Source organism: Balaenoptera physalus (assembly GCF_965194825.1).
Source record: "Balaenoptera physalus genome assembly, chromosome: 21".
NCBI classification, from domain to species: Eukaryota; Metazoa; Chordata; class Mammalia; order Artiodactyla; family Balaenopteridae; genus Balaenoptera; species Balaenoptera physalus.
Genome location: NC_138902.1, coordinates 13032671 through 13052674, shown reverse-complemented (window position 1 = coordinate 13052674; position 20004 = coordinate 13032671). Strand labels below are relative to the sequence as shown.

General features: G+C 46.3%; 1 protein-coding gene and 1 long non-coding RNA gene across 2 annotated transcripts in view; one reads left to right on the top strand and one right to left on the bottom strand.

The window, feature by feature from the left end:
- The window catches only part of TACC1 (transforming acidic coiled-coil containing protein 1), a 113016-nt gene extending 106296 nt beyond the window's left edge, over positions 1-6720 (bottom strand). Inside the window, exon 1 of the mRNA XM_082444164.1 lies at positions 6502-6720. The gene's annotated coding sequence lies outside the window, so the exon portion shown is untranslated. The remainder of the gene's footprint in view (positions 1-6501) is intronic.
- LOC309651449 overlaps positions 1-19754 on the top strand; it is a 181481-nt gene extending 161727 nt beyond the window's left edge. The window contains exon 6 of the long non-coding RNA XR_014258121.1: positions 19459-19754. This is a non-coding gene — a long non-coding RNA (uncharacterized lncRNA). The remainder of the gene's footprint in view (positions 1-19458) is intronic.
- Positions 19755-20004: the final 250 nt, after the last annotated feature.

Below are 20004 nucleotides of genomic sequence, written 5' to 3'. Positions count from 1 at the left end.
ACCGTTGCTGCCCGAGGCCTGAGGGTCGGAGGGACAGAATTGTGTGGCAAGGGCCGTCTGACAGGAGTGTGGCCTTCAGTCAGGAGACACACCAGCCCAGGCAACGCAGCACGAAAGGACCAAGGGGAATAAATACCTTTGTGTCCCTTTCCCCTCCCTCTGACCTCCTTCCTGAGGCCTCCGTTGGCTGAACCTAAACTATATAGGCGCCAAATGCAAGGGAACCATTTAAGTCAGCCTCCTGAACACAGAGGAGAGTGGAGAAGGGTGGGGAGGGGATTTAGGGGCCAATGGAAATATCCAGCCCCTGAGAAATTGTAACCACTCCTCCCAGACCACCCACATAGCAGACTGGTTTTGTGGACCCAAGCTCTATGACCTTGGCCAAGTCACCACTTCCCTAGGTATCGGTCCCCTCATCTGTAAAATGAAGGGTTTAGACCAGAAAGCCTCTGAGATCCCTTTCAGGCCTGACGCTCATGGTTCCAGAAGCAGACTGAATGCCTTCAGGCTAAGGCTGATCCCTGCCTGGAGCCCCAGTAGCTGTTTATTTACTAACGTCTCTTTTCCTTGACGCCCCTCGGCATCTCTGCAGGGATGGGCAGCGCGGGCGGGCCGCCTAGCCGCTCCCAGGAAAGGAGCCGGCCCGTGCTCGCTCAGGGATGCTGGAGAAGGAAACCTGAGGCAGGAAAACCAGACGGGGCTCTGGACGACCAACGGCGAGAGGCCATGAGGCAGCAGAGAAGCTGTGCCTCAGCCAGCGGGGGGGTCAGCAGCCCGGGGCACACCTGCTTGTTCCTGAAGAAAACTCCAGGGACCCCAGCCCCCCGCGGCAGCTGGAGCAGCCCTCAGGCTGGCCCAGAACTCTGGCGGGCAGGCCCAACGCAGCTGCTAATAATTAGCCAGAAAGTCAAACTATGGAAAGTTCCAAGGGTCCAGGAGAGCCCCACATGGACCAGTGAACATACACCAAGCCTTCCCCTGCTGCCTTGGGACATTTTGTTCGGTACTGCGTCTGCTTTTTCAGTGACTTCTGTCTGCTTCTGTCTCATGGAACCTCCTTTTGAAAATAGACGTGAAGCTAGGAGCCCCTCCAGGGCTGAAAGTGCGGAAGGTGTAACCTCCCCATTCTCATGTATCTTGGGTGGCCTGGGAGATACAATAGATTCCTCCTCTTCCCCTAACCCTACCCTTAGCCATTACACTAGGTCCCTCCATAACTACCGATAGGCCCCACGTGAGCCTTAGTTTATCGCGTAGGAAGGACCTATATTCCAAAATCCTTAAAAACCCTCCCCAAACTGCTCATTGATTCCTAAATTCCATTGTCATCTTGTCTCCAGCAAAAATAAAATTAAAAAAAATTATTCTTGTTGTCAACACACCCACACGTGGGCGATGTGTGCTTTAAGGTTGTTCAGTGAATTAAGGGCCTGAAAGCCTTACCAGAGATGGGAAAGGAAGGGGTCTGGATGTCGGAGGCTGAGAAGGTAGGTGGAAGAAGGGCCTCTACGAAAGAGAGACACAGAGAGAGACAGAGAGAGAGAGAGCGCTCTGGGCACCAAGGAAAGACATCACACTTCATGCCGCTGCCTGGAGCTATCCCGGTTGAGTCGGTGCTATAAAGATTTGGAGAATTCAGATAAGCAGCTTCTGTATCTAGTAACACATGAAAAGCTTGCGATCTGGACCCCAGACCCTCACAAAGGAGCTTGTCTTTCCAGACTGGAGCAGGAAACAACTGGGGAGCTGGCTAGCGGGTGCTTGGGGAGTCTCCCTCCTCCAAAATGCTCTCTTATTTGCTGCCACAGTGACAGCTGTCTCCCACTGGAGATGCACCTGTGTATCAATTCACTTATTAGTCACTTTCAATGGTTCGCTCAAAGTCAAGCACTGGTCAAAGGAGGGTTGGATGGACATCAAATAAGAAGTTCCATTTTAAATATGGGATACAGAGGGGATTAGGTGCTGAGATCCCTGCAGAAAAGGAGGGACAAATCCCTGGAGACAGTGGGCCTCTCGGAGTGCACGGAGAAAGGTTAAGAAGACAACCTGCTTCACAAGGTTACCCACGCCTGGCCGCCTGACCCAGTCTGCTGGCTGGGATGCAGCTGCGCTGGGCCTCTGCTGTCAGGTGCCCTTTACATCTTCTGACCCCTGCTCTCCAAATGCCTAAGAGGGCTGTGAGTTACTCCATCCCCTTCCAAATACAGCCCTCCTCAGACAGATAGAAAGGGCTTAAATCAGGGAGGATTAGATTTACCGTAAGGTAAGAGTTAAGCGCCCACACCCAAACCAGACATCCTGAGTTAGAATCCCTACCCTGGCACTTAGCAGCTGTGTGTTTTTTTGCATATTATTTCCTTCTCTAAGCCTTGTTATCCTTATTTGCAAACTGGGGATAATAGTAGTACTGTTGCCCCTGGAATAACACAGGGGGTTAGGGATCACCACCCTCCACAGAGTCAGCCCTCCGTATCCGAGATTCCGCATCCGTGGATTCAACCAACCCCAGGTTGGGTAGTGTTTTCAATAGATACTTAAATACTGTATGTATTTATTGAAAAAAAAAATCCTCTTATAAGTAGACCCACGCAGCTCAAACCCATGTTATTCAAGGATCAACTGTACTCACCTGATAGGCAGACATGGGGGTTAAACAAGTGAGATAATACGTATGAAGCACTTAGCACAATGCCTGACTCATAGTAAGTGCTCAATAAACAGCCCCCCGCTAATTTATTTCTTGCATACTTTTGCTTCCAGTAACAGTCGGCAAACAGATGCATGCTCCTCTCAAAATCATTACAAATTTAATCTAGACTTAGGCGGTGTTCACGGATTTGTTCTCTGAAAAAGCCACAAAATTCTTTTGTAAGTCATGATCCCTTCCTGTTTTTTTTTTATCAGCTATATTTAGCTCTTAAATTTAATATCTCAGCTTGAAATCTTAAAGTCATCCTTCCAAAAGTACAAGTGGTTCAGCCAATGGCATTTACAAGCAAGCTTTTGTTTTTTTGTATTTTGTTTTGGAAATAACAATAGGTCAGAAGTGGGACTAATTTCCATAACCACAAAGATAAATAAGTTAAACTTCATTTAATCAAAGGATCCAATTTGGCAAGTCCAATCCTGAAGACTAGTTGTTTCAGTTTTATTAAACTTCTAAGAGAACACCTAAGCTTTTTCTCGTAGGTCTTAAGCTGTCTCTCAGGGACCCTGGATCCTTCCTGGCTGGGGTCCAGGCACAACCGTCCCATCCCCAGCTCACAGGTGAAATTGCTGGAGTCCATTTTTCAGTCTCAAACACTAGTTACTTCTTATTTCCAGCCTGCCACCCAACTACTTGCCTAAGGTTAAACCAACCTCTTTTACACATAATAACATATTTATTGAGTGCTTACTATGTGCCAGACACAGCTCTAAATGCTTTATGTGGACTAAGTTATTTCATCATAATATCGTTATGATATAGGTGCGGTTATTATCATCCCTCTACATGGAATATCTTTATTTTGGAAATTCGCCGAAGATGATCTAGCTAATATGGGGCAGAGCAAGGATTTGAGCCCGGGGAGTCTGGCTATAGAGCTGGCTCTTTCCCACTAAACCATATCACCTCTCATAGGACAGGTGACGCTCCCAGGGCCACAGCTTGGACAAGAATTCCAACTCTACTTTTTCACAGCAGCACTCTTCCTCCATGGAACTTTCTGTCCTGGCCCCGTTCCTCCCAGCCTATTCTCAGAGGCCATCCTTTGCCAAAAATATGAAAGAAACACACAACAACATCCCTCTTACCTCTGTCAAATGGGGCTGCAAAAATATTCAAGGTGGGGTGGCTCAGGCTTGGGGGAGGGGCTCCAATCCCACCTTCAGCACTGACTGCCTGGGTGCCCTTGGTCAAGTGATGTAACATCTTTACCTTTACATTGCTCATCAGCAGAGTGGGGAACAGGCTGAAACTGCCTTCCAGGGCTTTCGTGGGGATTACCTGAGCATATCTGCATAATGTGCTCAGCACAGCGCCAGGCTCATAAAGTAAGCTGTCATCGTTAAGGTAGATGAATCATAGCTATTATGAGTATTGATCAGGCAGTCCATCACTGTGAGCAGAATTGAGAAGGACACATTCCGAAAAGACTCAGAGAGAGGCCGGGTTGTAATATAAGCTCTCTGGGGCCCCACCCCTTGTCTGTCCCTGCACCTGAGGACCGGCTGCCTGGGACGGAAGGGCTCACCTCCCGAGCCCGCTTGGCACACACCTCCTGTGGGTTCCCCAGAGTGGGAGATGGTCACTAAGTAGAAGGTGATGGGGAGGGCCAAGTGAGAGCCCAGACAGGGCCCAGCTGGAAATCCCTCCATAAATCAACTCCGTTCCGTAAGCAGTCATTTTCTCCCTAGACACAACATTACCTGTCCCAGGGAAGCAGTTCTGAACATTGCTTTCAGAACTTTCTTTCAAGTGGGCACCCCAACACGTAATCAGGTAAGGCTGGAGCTGCTTTGTCGGGAGTGGGAAGAGGAGGCTCCTGGAGCACTCACAGCTTCTTTGTTGAACTCCTCCCCTAAGGGGACCCTGCAACCCTTCTAAAGAGCAACGAGGTCCTTCGATCACAGCTTAAGAAACATTGTCTAAGAGAGACAAATACGTAGTCGTCCCTTGGTTCCCCCTGGGGGTTGGTTCCAGGTCGCCTGCGGACACCAAAATCCACTGATGCTCAAGTCCCTTCTATAAAATGGCATAGTACTTGCATATAACCTACACACATCCTCCCTTATACTATAAATCATCTCTAAATTACTTATGAAACCTAATACAACGGAAATGCCATGCAAATAGTTGTAAATACAATGTAAATGCTATGTAAATAATTGCAGTGCGAATTCAAGTTTTGCTTTGGGGAACTTTCTGGAATTTTGGGGGGGGGGGTTTGTTCCAAGGTTGGTTGAATCCAGAATGCAGAACGTGTATACGACACAAACCCTGCCCTTAGCGAGCTTAGAGTCTAGTGAGCTGGTGGCTACAGGCTTGTACTGGCCGGCAAGTGAACTCCAATGTCCCTCGTTAAGGTACAAATCCTAACAAGGCACTATTGCTACCTCCTACAGGACCCTGAGGCTTTTCAGTTGCAAGAGATCCCTCCACATTTATAACGCACACAGGAGGGTCTGGGAAGAGCATGCCTACATTGTTGACCTGGTTCAGTAAAATAATCTTTAAAATTAATCTATCTCTCACAACACCTCTGTGAGGTGTGGTTATTACTGTCTCACTTTGCAGATGAGGAAACTGAGGCTGAGGACATTTAACTTGTCCAAAATCACCCAGCTAGACAATGAGGGAACCAAGGGTCAAACCCCAATCTTTGTTTCAGAACATCGCATCCCGGACTCAGTATAGATCCCTCCTCTGCACTTACTAGTTGTGTCTCCAGCCTCAGTTTCCTCATCTGTAAAATGGGGATGATGATGATGATGACACCTGCCACCTTTACAACGGTGCTTGGCACACAGCCAGTGCTCAGCTAGAGTTAGTAGCTGTCTTGGGATCATAACCATAATAGGTTATGACTCATTTGTCCAATTCACTCTCTCATTTATTTATCTTGTTAGAGAACAGTGCAAGGCAGTATGTGGATAAGGAGCAAAATGAGTGCTACAGAGAAGTAAAGGCCATAGGAATTCAGGGAAAGGGCGTTTGAAATTCTTTGTTTATGACTGCTTCATAAAATTTTGAACACTCCTTGTGCAGAAGCCATGCTGAGTTCTCTGGGTCAGTCCAGTGTCAGCACGTGTTGCCAAGGCTAACTTCTCAGCGACCAGCTGCTGGGGCAATTCCCTAACAAGCCACATGCAGCCTTCCAGGTAGACCAGTTAGCTCTGCCACAGACATCTAAGTCTCCAGGGACACCTGGGCTCTGCCCATAAACGCACAGCACTGGGGCCATATGCCACATCCCCCGACCTGAGAAACAGCTCAAGGTGTGTGTCCCCATGACAGTGGGTGGGAGGGTGGGGGAAGGGGGAAGCATGGCGGACCAGGAGGACACACCACCCAGGTCCTGGGAAACAGCTGGACCCCAGCTCATCAAGGGGCAAATGCCTTTTCCTTGTGCAGCCGCGTGGGTCATTCCTCTCTGAATCTATTCAGAGATGAATGTATTTATGAATGCTCCTTGACATTGCAAGACTCCCTCCCCACGACCTCTCTTTCCAAGAAAAGAAAGCAAAAGAGAAAAGAAATCAGGAAATTCCCAGAATTCTGCCCTAACACTTTCCACACCAGACAAACAACGCGTGCCTCCAGAGACCCAAGAATTAAAGTAGAATTTGCAAAGGGAGAGGGAAAAGAAATGCCCGACCTCCCTGGAGTCCATTTACCCACCACACGTCCCCATCAACCAGAAAACGTCCCCAGCCCAAGGCTTAAAGCTCAAGGGCCCCCGCTTTGCTCAATAAATGCCAAATGACCCCGGAACATCCAACCCCTGTTCCTACCTCGTCGGCGGTGGTCCCCGGGTCTCCTCTCTCCCTTTGGCGTCACCTGCTAGAGCGGATCCATCATCTTTGCTTAGGAAGCCGAGCGCCTCTGGTCTGGGAGGGGTTCCGTGGAAGGAAGGGGAGGGCGGGCTGAGATCACCGACGTGGGGAAGGGTGGGTCTCCGAACCAAACGCTTGGTTCGAGGGAAAAGGATGTTTTGTAAGTTTTGGCTTGAATGTCCAGGGGCAGAACAGGAAATGTCCACTAGGGCTGGGAGCCCCAGGGAGAAATTGGCTGCAGTCTCCCTTCAGAGCGAGCTTCCCGAGGGCTCTCAACTGCGGCCCCGTCTGGAATTTAAAGCTCCCTCTGAATCCTTTTCCCGCTTACTCTTTCCTGCGGCACTTTTTTTTTTTTCTTTCCTTAATGGAACGTCGGCTTCGTTCCTGACATGCTGGAAAAGTTTTCCTCGGCCTAAACTTGGCTCAGGAACACTCTCCCCTTGTGAGAGGATTTCTCCTGTTACACAGTTCAGCTTTAAGAAAAAAAGACAGACACAGAGTGCTCTTTGTTTTGCCAACTTTTGTACTAGGGACATTTTTGATGGATTTTTTTTCCCCCCGAACCTCTGGATTCCAAGAAATATACACACCCACATCCCTCTTGACCTTTTTTTGGTTAATGTTTTTTTTTTTTACACCAATACCACAGTGTCTTTTTTTTTGTTTTTGGTTGCGCCGGGTCTTAGTTGCAGCACGTGGGCTCCTTAGTTGCAGCATGCGAACTCTTAGTTGCGGCATTCATGTGGGATCTAGTTCCCTGTCCAGGGATCGAACCTGGGCCCCCTGCATTGGGAGCGTGGAGTCTTAACCACTAGACCACCAGGGAAGTCCCCCTTGACTTTTTTCCCCCCTCCCTTTCTAATTGAAAAGTAATAATAATAATTATTGAAAGATGGCAGAGAAAATGTCCTTAGGTTGTGGGCTCATGGGGTCCTGCCTGGGTCAGCCTTCCCCGGGCGCACACCTCTGCCCACAGGACAATGTGTGTGCTGTGTGGCAGAGAGGGGTAGTGACCGTCTTCCAGGCCCTCTCTTCGTTCTAGGTATTTCTATGACGGAAGCACAGGAATGGGCTATCTTTCCCAAATGGGGTCCGGTTCCAACTACAAACTCTGCCTCCTTGGCCCCCCCAGGGATGAAGTGAGAAGATTCCTAGCTGTGATTCTTGGAGGCGCTGGGTAGGGGGTGCATGGGGGTGAGAAGGCATCTTGAGATTCAGTTGTTGGCGGTCCCCCGGAGGGCAGCATGTCTGTGAACTGTCAAATGCCACCACAAATTGGGAAGCTTTGGGGGTCCTCGTTGACCCCTGCAATAAAACTTGGTGGTTCTCACAAGAACTGATTGGGGGATTGGTCCACAGACAGGAAATGAGAACGTCTCCTTTGTTCTATTTATTGAAAGAGGGTAGGTAAGAAACAAATGAATAGTGTAAGCAAGATTATAACAAAAAAACTTTGGGCCAATTCACTAGGTTAGAAAGTTTCAAATGTTTTGGAAGTCTCCTTCAGTTTACAGAAATTATACGGTCTATACACATAACAGGCTGAGGCTAAGAATTTTTAGATCATTGAGTTGATGTACTGATTACATACTATTTGTATCTAGTTAGTGAAGCAAAACTGAGCTAGGTGACATTTTTGTGTTCTAGCTTGAGTCTGGTACCTGAACTTGAAAGTAATTGACATGCATTTATATTCTGAAATTTAGACAGTCTATCATTTTGAACATGTTTTACTGTGGAGATAATCATAACAAAATCTAACCCATCATTAAAAGTATTTAATTAGATGCCTATTTTATTTTTAGACATATTTAAGCGTGATAGTATCACAAACACAGAACTCCCTCACCTGGTTTTTTAATCCCCAAACGATCTCAAGAATTACACTCTGAAAAAAGGTCAACAGATTGAGTCTATTTGATATCTAAATAATAAACAAAGTGTGTTTTTGAAAGATCGATCCTGCCCCCAATTGAGGGCAAAAGTCTAATTCCATGGACTTGCAGAGCGTGAAGCCAGGTGGGCACAGCTCACCATGGGGATGGGGGGATGCTGCCAGGCAAGACTGAGGGCATGGCACTTCTGATGCTCTTTCTGAGAGCAACAGTCACTAGGTTAGTCACCTGCTTTTAAACTAGCTGCTTTGCACTATTCACAATAGCCACAACATGGAAACAACGTAACTGTCCACCGACAGAGGAATGGATAAAGAAGATGTGGCACATATATACAATGGAATACTACTCAGCCATAAAAAAGAATGAAATAACGCCATTTGCAGCAACATGGATGCAACTAGAGATGATCATACTAAGTGAAGTAAGTCAGAAAGAGAAAGACAAATACCATATGATATCACTTATGTGTGGAATCTAAAATATGGCACAAATGAACGTATCTACAAAACAGAAACAGACTCACAGACACAGAGAACAGACTTGTGGTTGCCAAGGGGGGGGCAGGGATGGAGTGGGAGTTTGGGATTAGCAGATGTAAACTATTACATATAGGATGGATAAACAGCAGGGTCCCACTGCATAGCACAGGGAACTATATTCAATATCCTGTGATGAACCATAACAGAAAAGAATATAAAAAAAAGAATGTCTACGTGTGTATAACTGAGTCACTTTGCTGTACAGCAGAGATGGGCATAAGATTGTAAATCAATTATACTTCAATTAAAAGAATAAAATTTAAAAAATAAATTGATATCATGAATGTAGACACAGGTATAATGACCTCACATTGGGCAGCAAAAGACAGAGCTGAAGTGAGATGAAAACCCAGTCTTTTCAAGGTTAAATCTAGTCAATATTTCACAGAAGGTCAAAGCTTGGATGGTTTGTGGTTGAGGGACCATCCTGAATTTAAGTAGCGGCACAGCGTTTGTTGAGTGCCTAGGGTGTGTCTCGGGCCTGTCTGAAGCCTCCGCAGATAGAAAGCAATTTGACACAACTCTGAAAGGTTTTGTTACTTTCATTGTACAGAAGGGGAGCTGGTTTCTGAGAAGTACGTTTTGCAATTTTACTTGGCAGTGTCAAGATCGTTCATGATTTGAGTTTTTTCCAAAGATTCATTTTCCTCATGCTGCCTGTCTAGTCCTCCAACTCCCTACTATGTTCCATGTTAGAATTGCAAATATCATCCATTCCTTCATCCCAGTCAATAAACGTTTACTGAACATTTATGTACAAAGTACTGGGCCAGGAGATGAAAGCCTCACACTCTGCCCTGGGGGTGTTTGTATTTAGTAGGGGATGGAAATAAACATACCCATATCATTTGATGCAGCAATTCCCCTCCTAGGTACATACCCAAGAGAACTGAAAACTATGTCCACACAAAAACCTGTACACGAATGTTTGTAGTAGCGTTCTGCACTATAGCTGCTGGTGAAAACAACCAAAGGTCCATTAACTGATGAGCGTATAAACAAAACGTGATAAAGCCATACGATAGAATATTACTCAGCCGTGAAAAGAAATGAAGTACCGACGCATGCTATAACATGGATGAACTTTGAATACATCATGCTAAGTGAAAGAAGCTGGTCACAAAACACCACATATTATATGATTCCATTTATCCTAAAGGTCCAGAATGGGCAACTCCTAAAAGACAGGAAGTAGATTAGTGGTTGCCAAGGGTGACAGTGGAGCAGGGCATGGGAGGTTGTTAGTTAAAGGGTACAGGGTTTCTTTGGGGAATGATGAAAATGTTCTAAAATTGATTGTGGCAATGATTGCACAACTTTGTAAATATACTAAAAGCCACTGAATTGTACACTCTAAGTAGGTGACTTTATGGTATGTAAATTATATCTAAATAAAGCTGTTGCAAAAATAATACGCATACCTGAAAAGATAACTATTTCTGTTTGTTTTGTAACCTACTCCAACTTCTAAAGTGCCATAGTCTATGTACAGTTTCTTGTTTCCTTGGCTAACTCATTTTGAGGTTTTATTTTGAGAAATTCAAGACATTGAGAAAGAAAAGATGATGTGGGAAATTCAAGGAAAGGATAATTTCTTAGAGGAACACTTTATTCTGCATATTCTTTGATAATCTTCCTTCTTTAGGGAAATGAATATCCCCAAACTCTCTCCATCCTGCCCTCTACCAAACTTCATATTCAAGAAAGAATTCTGAAAGTAGAATTACCTGAGATTTAGGAGCCTGACAATGATTCCTGTATGTGCATTTAGTTGATGAACAAATTTTGGGGTGTTTTAAGTTAATGAAATAAATTCACTCTAATTTTTCATCTCTCAAAAATGATCAAACTCTTACTATATCGCAGGTAGCCTGAAATGCACAGGAGCTATGAGTCTGGCTGAGGAAACAAGCAAACAAAGCAACGTAGAGGGCAGTTACAGGTGCTATAATAGAAGATACGGTAAGATAAGGGCCCAGCGAAAGCAGAGAGTGTATGGCGTGGGGAATGGCGGGAGAGGCAGGTGTGGTTAAAAGGAGGCCTATGGAGTCGCTTCTGTAATTGATGGGAACCACTGAAAAGTTTGAAGAAAGAGGGTGTCATGTTTTAGAAGAGGTACTGCAATCACTGAGAACGGTGAAAGTGGTCCAGAATTTCTGGCAATGGGGTGAAAGGGGTTTCATTATTATTACTGTTGTGGTTGTTTTGTTTTGTTTTGAAGGCGGGATTACGTAGAGGTAATTTAGTAGCAGCTTTCTGCTCCCTGAAATATGGCTGGCATGGTTACAGAGGGAATGCCAATTCCACTGCCCTTTATAGAGGCCCCCACCAGGCCAGTAAAAGTCATTCTCTGGGTGAGTCAGATGTCATTCTCAGATACGTCCAGTAGATGGAGGCATTGCTGTTCCAGAAAGAAAACTCTTTTTTCCAAACTTGGTCTCCGAATTGCTGGGGCTGCTGAGGATCAGCAGGGTATGCCCTTTACTCCTTTTTGCATTGGGCGGCAGACTAGGCAAGGAGCCCAGAAGGTGCCGTAGAAAGAGCGTGGGTTTTGGAGCTGGACAAAGTCGTGTCCTAATCCTGACTCCCCTTCCTGATTAGAGCGACTCTGGGAATCTCAGTTGCCTCATCCAAAAAGTGAGGATTTCACAGGGCCACACTCTCTTGTCCACATTTCCAAACTCCCACATTCTGAAGCGTTTTGCAACTCACTTGGCAGCAAGACCTGACCTAAACTGACCTGAGGTTATGCGTTTTACTACTTAATGTGAATTTTCTCACATTACACGGCAGAAAGGGTTTATGTGTTTGATTATAAGGTGCTCCTCCCACCCACTGAGGGCTTGCTATCATAAAATATATATTATGTCGTAGTACCTTTCCAAAATCTTAGAAAAAAAAAAAAATCAGAATCCTGAAGCACACCTGGCTTTTGGGTAAAAGATTGTGGATTGGCAATACTGACCACGAGGGTGTTGTGAGGATAAAGGTTGGTGACTTGGCTGAAGCATCTGGCACACAAACCCCACTAGGGCTCTTCTCTCTCCAACCCCAGCCCATCAGATTTGGGGTCTGGCACGTGAGAGAAAGGAGAGGAGGGACAAAGCAAAGAATCCCGCTGATGCATTCACATCATTCATTCACATGACAAAAAAAAAAAGAAATTAAGCACCTACTAGGTGCCAGATACCTTGTGATTAATGGGCTTATGGTCTTCTGCTGAGCCTATGCCTTCCACAGGGGTAAAGTCAGGCGATGTCTTGGTTGGGCTCCACGCATGACTCAGGCTGGTGGGAAAGAGAGTCACTGGGGGAGGCAAAGGTAAGATACAGAAGGAGGTGGAGGCACCAGGTGCTCCCAAGAGAGAAGAGGAAGACCCCGCTCTGGGGCTGCCTTTTCCACCAGTCCCTAAACTTTTAATACTATCCTTGCTGTTCACTCCGAAGATTTCTCCTGGTTAAGCTTCCGCCCTGGAGGAGGAGACATTTCTTGACCCAGGAGCAAACAGCATGAAGGCCTGGGCATCTCACTCCGCTTCAGATTCAAGCGCCGGTATCGTGGAGTGACAGTCCCTGGCCCCGCCCACTTCTCCATCCCGTCCACACTTCTGCCTCCGCGCTCTGACCCCGGGCTCCATGGTATCAAGTACTGGCAATTTTTCAAATGTGCCAAGTTCTGCCTTCCTTCTTGGCCTTTGCACACCCTGTTCCCTTTTCCTGAAACGGCCTTCAGCACTTTCCCTTCTCTCCTGTTTAACTCCGGTTAGTCCCTCCGTGCAGCCCAGGGCTCAATACCTACCATTCTTTGCTGTCAGTGTTGGGCCATCCCACGGGACCCTGGGCACACTGCCATCACAGCTCCGAACCGAACGCACTGCATGGGAATTGTCAATGTCAGGGTGTCCTCCACCCCCATGCCACCTACCACACACAGACGCTGGCAGCACCTTTTATTAAAAAAATTTTTTAAATAGATCTTTATTGGAGTATAATTGCTTCACAACACTGTGTCAGTTTCTGTTGTACAACAAAGTGAATCAGCTATATGAAGACACGCCCCCATTCTTCTTTGTATCCTTGGTACCCGCTGAGCCGGCCGCTGGAATGTTGGTCGATTGAATGAACGGCAGTGGAGATGGATGCTACTGTATTTATGAAAAGAGCTTTGAGCTCTTGGGAGGTATGCTAAGGTTATACAGAGCAGAAAATGGCGTGAGCCTGCAGTCACTGCAAGAAGAAATCTGAGACCTATTTTGATGTCAGGTCCTCGCCTTGCATGACCCCTTGCTTCATCCCAGGGGCAGAGACCCTACTTGTGGGAAGCACCCTGGACCGGATGTCCCAGAGCCTGGGCTCGGGGTCCACATCCATCACCAGCCAGCTGTGTGATCATGTCATGGACCATCACGTAGCAGCTTACCCTCCGCTTCCCTTATCAGGGCGGCTAAGAGTCAGAGCAGCTGCTCCCTAAAGCTCCTTCTTGTACTCATATTCTATAGCTTTATTTTGAGTGCATAGCACTGTGGGTTCATAAACACATGGTGACATCTAACCAAATTCATTAATTCAAAAAACTAGCACGTCTGGGTGAATGTGCAACCCCTTGGTGTACAGAGACAAGGATTTGCGGGTAAGGATGCTAGTGTGAGTGGTGGCCAGTTGGAAGTCTGCCCCACAAACACTTCTACCTTTACAGATTGATTCTTCTTCTGTCTTCGAAAAGTCTTCTTATAAAATTCGAATACTTTGGGGTCCTACACTGTCACCTTAAAATCATAGAATTTCGAGGTTGGAAAGGAGTTTAGTGGATAATGGCTCAGTTGTCCCATCAAAACCTGGGACAGGTTGATGGGACAGGCTCTGACTGGCACCTGGGTCACAAGCCCCAGTGAGACCTGCAAGCTGTTGATAGGAATGTAAGAAGGAACAGTAGTGGGACTTCCCTGGTGGTCCAATGTTTAAGACTCTGTGCTCCCAATGCAGGGGGCACAGGTTCGATCCCTGGTCGGGAAACTAATATCCCATATGCCACGTGGTGCGGCCAAAAAAAAAAAAAACAACAGAAGGTACAGTAGTAAAATTTCCCCTACCTTCTAGGCTTCCCTCCACCACACACCAGTTGCTCAAACCAAAGCCCTAGAAATCATTCCCTCTTTTCTCCACCCCAATGCTCAATCCATCAGTAAATTCTATATTTCAATTCCTTCAAATATATCCCCAGTCTGACCACTCTCACCAACTCCACTGCTGACACCCAAGTCAAAGGCACTCTCATTTGCTAGGACTAATGCAGCAGCCTGCCAATCTGCCCCTACTCTCGTTCCCCCAGACATCACTCTCTGTACAGTAGCCAGACCCATCTTCTCCAGCTTAAAGCCCTCGCCTGGCTTCCCACTGCCAGTACAGGAAGAGCCAAACCCCTCACCACGTCATGAGGCCCCGCCCACCCCTCTGATCTCACCTACCAGGCTGCGGCCACACCAGCTCTTCTGTCCCTCCAACACCCCACGGGCTCACCCCTAATGTTAGAGGGGCCCAGGACAAGGGTACAGATGGAGGCCCACATACCACCAAAAACTGTTATGTAAGGTATGTTCTGTCCTCTTACCATGACAAATGCCTTCACAATGGCGAAATTGAAAAATATGTGTAAACGTATGGTTTTTATGACTGTATGTTAGTAAAATACAAAACAAAATGGAATTTAATTATTATTGTGCATATTTGAGGGTTCTGTGGGTTGGCGGGTGGCATTTGAATGATCAGCAAAACAGACATATGTTATTCACAACTGATATGTTTATTTCACAAAAATTCATTTTTTGCTTTCGTTTAAGTGAAATCACTAATAAAATCATTGTCGAGTAATTTGTGTTCTATTGAGATGAATGATATAAAAGAATTTTTTAAATGTTATTGTCCTCAGATGTACAAAATTTGAATATATTATCGTTAAAAATGTAACTGAAAGTAAGTATAAAAAACTAAAATGTTTTCACATACGCTTTCAAAGAAGTTATTTTTCTCAAACATTCAAAATTATTTTAAATTACATAAATGCATATTAAAATTAGCAGGTATGATCATTTTAACTTAGAATTATTTAAATAAAGCTGAAGAACTTTGGATGGAAATTTATCTAAATTGTACTAAATATTCTTACTAAAAAAACAATTCTCATTATGACTTTTGAATGTCCATGTCGTTGTCAAGGCAAATAATTGGTATGCATCAGGCATCTTACGTCTAGACCAAACTACATACAACTTTAAGAGAAACATGAATTATTTAACATTGCAAAATGTTCCTCACACACACCACGTGCAAATGTGACAAATAGGCCTCTAATCCATGGGCGTCTCCAGAACGCAAAGAACAACAACAACAAAAATGGATGTTAGGAATTCTGGGAAACAATTCCTTATGCAACATCCTTTGCACTGATGCAATCCGAGAAGAGTTTAACCAATTAACTCATTCGTCAATTGTCCTTCCTCTTCCCTAAGTGCCCCCGCCATACTAGTCCTCTCAATGCCACCTTGCGTTCCAACAGCAGAGTGGAGAAGCATTTCCCCGGAGTCCAAACAGTGTTAAGGAGTGAGGTTGCTCAGGGTCCTCTTCACACAGGGCCCAGGGAAGTGCCAAGTGCCTTGGTCCGAGGGTAGTTTTGCTTATAAGGTCACTTTCTTCTATGTCCCACACATAGAAAGGCCTTTCCTGAGCACTTGGATTAACTGAAGTGGTGTCCCCTCCCCACCCAAGTCTTACTCTAGCCCATCGTCCTAGATGCTTTTCTTCATGGCCATGGACCCCACCTGATAATACAATTCTATCTCATTTGTTGGTAGCTTATTATCTTTCTCCCCCACCTGTGGACTCTCACGTCTACTTTACATTCTCGGCCCTTACAAGAGAGCGTGGTACATGATAGGTCCTGAATAACTATTTGCTAATAGTTGAGCATCTCCGACCTTATAATCCTAGAGTTACCATAACCATGTACATTTATTTATGTGATGCATTCATGCCTCTGCAGTGCCTGCTCATCCAGGCTCTGGTGAGATGCCCAGAATCCGTCAAGTAAAAGGGCGTGACTGGGGCTAAGAACGGTTCCTTAAGAGGTTTGTCAGTGTGAGCCAGCGATAGAGCTGGGGCTTGAAACCAGTCTCCTAACCATAAAATTAGGCTTCTTTCTCCGATGCCACTAAAGTGAAGAAGGGGCTTCCAAGGTTTATCCCATTGCCTTGAAATGTACACACGATGGGCAGCTCCATGCATTTCTTCCCCTAGAGGGCAGTGACTGCACACACATAGACATCTCACAGATCTGGTCCACTTGAGGGTAGTGATGGGTGGCCACATCTTCACCTAGACTTTAGAAGACCCTCCAGATATTCTGATCGCACCAGATCTGGACTATAATACCAGTTCCATAGATCTCATTAGCTCTCTATGTTTCCAGAAAGTCAGGAACTTCCTAGATGGACCCCTTGCCTTTGCCCCATCTTTTTCCAAGTAGAAAGTTCGAATTTAAGCCAACTTGTCTCTGCTTCTTTCTGCTTTTGGATGCCTTATTTCTCAGTCTCCGTACTACTGACATTTTGGGCTGGAACACTTTTTGTTGTGCAGGGGCTGTTCTGTGCATTGTAGGATTCTCAACAGCGTCCCTGGCCTCTCCACACTTGTTGCCAGTAGCGCTCACAACTCAATCCCTGCTCCACACGCACACACAGTTGTGACAATCAAAAGTGTCTACAGACATGCCAAATGACCCCAGGAAGGGAGGGGCGGAATCACCCTCTCACCCTGGTCTGAGAACCACTGCTTCACGGTTGGTAAAAAAAACCAAAAACCAAACTGCCCTTGGAATAGATGTCCTGGAATCTAGTTGCGAACAGAGACCCCTGAGGAGAAATTCACACACGTTCTCAGCACAGGATCTCGTGATTTTCATGTAAGTGTTTCTTCCAGCGACATTTAATTTTTTTTTATCATCTCCAAATGGCAATCTTTTGCAAATTAAGTGGTGTTTATCCTCCTGGCTGTGAACTCTAAAAGGAGTGCAAGGTTGGTTTTTTTTTTTTTCTTTTGCCTGCGCAGTTCTTCATCCCTGGGACTCATTTCTCTCTCTTTTGTTGTTGTTTTTCTTCACTTGGCCTCCGCCTCACCAGGCAGGCTTAATGACTGCAATCATCACATCGCAGGGCAAAGCGGTAGGCAGCCACCCGCGCAACGGGGAATCAGACGGTTCCTCAGAGCCCTTGTTTCTTTTGTTTTCTCAGGCAGACTGCAGTTTTGTCTCTTGGCTCTCCCTGAATGAAAAGAATCTTAAAACATCCTGTGGCTGCAAACGGCTTGGTGAAGGAGCGGTAAACAGGAAGTCAACAGCAAAGGAGAAATAAAAGTGATCGTCAATTAGGCTGCTAGAACGACTTACATCCCCCCCAGGCATCTTTGGGGAAAGCTGGGCTGCGATAATCAGGCCAAGCCATCCAGGCCCTGAGCAGAGCTGCAGGGAGACCTGCTGGGAGCCAGCCAGCGCTGTGAGCGCCAAAGATCTTCCAGGAGAGGCGGAACAATGCCGCCCACATGCCTGTGTGGAGATCATCACAGCCAGGATGCAGACCTTAACATGACCATTTTTTATCCTTCCCTGGACGCAGATGAAAGGCCACACTGTGAGTGGAGAGTACAGTCGCCCTGGCATTCCCGCCCCACATCTGGCTGCTAGAATTTCACATTCAGAAGGAGACAACCCACAATGTTCTTGAGACGGGCGGGCACTGGGATTCCAGCTGTGCCCCGGAGTCCGTTTCTTGGGACCCTGGCTGCCCCCCACCCCCGGCTTCTGTGCCCGGTATCCTGACCCCACGGTGCCGCTCTAGGATGGGAATCACTGCCACGCTGCTTTAGACCCTGGTTCATCCGGCCCGGGAGTCTTTCCTGAAAATAGCATCACAGAATTTGGGGGATGATATAGTGACTTCTTTGCTGTCAGTCTTAAAGGGAAGGGATGCCTCCCAAAAGTGAGAAAGAAAAAGAGAGACGGAGAGATACACAGTTCCTTGTGAAATGAGACACCAGCTTGTGCAGGCAGGGAGTTTTCTAAAAAAAGGATATGGGAGGTGGTTGGAAGGGTAAGAACCATGTTCTGAGACCAGTTTCTAAGGCTACCTGGAGAACGCACGGTATGTAACGTATAGAACACTGTGATTATAAAGTAACTCCCTCTCCAATCAAAATTCCTTTGATCCATTTATTTTGTCACAGATTATTCTGCAAATCCAAACGTGGAAGTAGCCCAGGCTGTGTTACCGTGCAAAGGTGCAACTGCGGAGAGCGGGGCCAGTTTACAAGGAAGCCCCTGAGAAGACTCGTATCACACAGGATGTCAAACAACAGAATGACGGCAGAGTCTGACCTCAGGCCTCCTGAACTAGAGTCTGAAGCAAGTTGCTGTCCAAGAGCTGACATCTTTGTGACTAGATGGAATTGTAGAGACCCTGCCGGGCATGGGAAGGTGGTTGGTCTCCAGCTTCTGCTTAAGCAAAGCTTCCCGTCTTCCTGGAAACACTCTTGCTGTCTGGGCCCTAGGCTGCTGTGACAGAACCACTTGCAGGAAGCAGCCATTGCTGCCCTCCCCCGACACTGCCCACAGAGGGACCCCAAGGGGGAGGTTTTATTAGCCTCTGCATGATTCTCAGCCCTCCCTGTAAGCAGTCCCAGCAGGAGTCGGGCAATCACGAATATATAACTTTGCAGTAACTTGAATGTCTATGGGGTAAACACGGATACAGACTCTGCTGGAGTGAGGAGGGCCTCTTAGCAAAACTCCCATTTCCCAGATAAGCTAAGAGTTAAGACTTGACCCAGCCAATCATCATGGACAATTAATTAGTGAACCAATGGATGAGAGCCTCTGCCACGTATCTGGACTGTGTTCAGTACTGTGGGTATCAAAGAAACCAAAACACCATCTGGGCTTCCGTGAGGTTACATCCTAGTTCGACTCACAGAGCTAACAAACTGCAAGGCTGAGACCACAGAAGGCCACTTGATCGTTCTGGCCCTCAGTCAGCTCCGGCCCGAACATTTGTGTGGTAGAGCTTTGGTACTTTGCTAAATAATACCTCACATTGTTATTTAGTCTGTCCTATTAGGTTATAAACTCCTCCGGGGTAGAAAGCACAACTTGCTCTTCTTAGGATCTCATCACACACACACACACACACACACACACACACACACACACACACACGGTGACATACACACATTAGGTGCTCATTATGCTGTTCCTGAATGCTCCAGTAAGTATAATCGTGTGGAACAGAATATAATTGCAAAGGGAGTTTGTGTAAGGGAGCAATCTGGGTGGCCTGGGGCAGCTGGAGGGAGATTTCACAGGAGATGCAGGAGGCAACTGACATGCTGTGGTTCTCTTTTTTCCTTTCAAAAGTAGTGATTAAAGTTAACATTAAGGGGCTTCCCTAGTGGCACAGTGGTTGAGAATCTGCCTGCTAATGCAGGGGACACGGGTTCGAGCCCTGGTCTGGGAAGATCCCACATGCTGCGGAGCAACTAAGCCCGTGAGCCACAATTACTGAGCCTGCGCGTCTGGAGCCTGTGCTCCGCAACAAGAGAGGCCGCGATAGTGAGAGGCCCGCGCACCGCGATGAAGAGTGGCCCCCGCTCGCCACAACTAGAGAAAGCCCTCGCACAGAAACGAAGACCCAACACAGCCATAAATAAATAAATAAATAAAATTTTTAAAAAAAGATAACATTAAGAAATGTATAAAAGTGTACATATCCATCATAGAAAATTTGTAATAAAAAAATAAAGAAGAAAATGCAAATCACAGGTAGTTTGACTCCACAACATTCACATGCAGAATATATAATTATAAACCGTAACGAGTGCTATGAAGGAACAGATAAATAAGAGAATAAATAATGGAGGACCTGATCTGGACCTGATCTAGAATAGAGGAGGCCTCTCTGAGGATGTGACATTTAAGCTGAGACC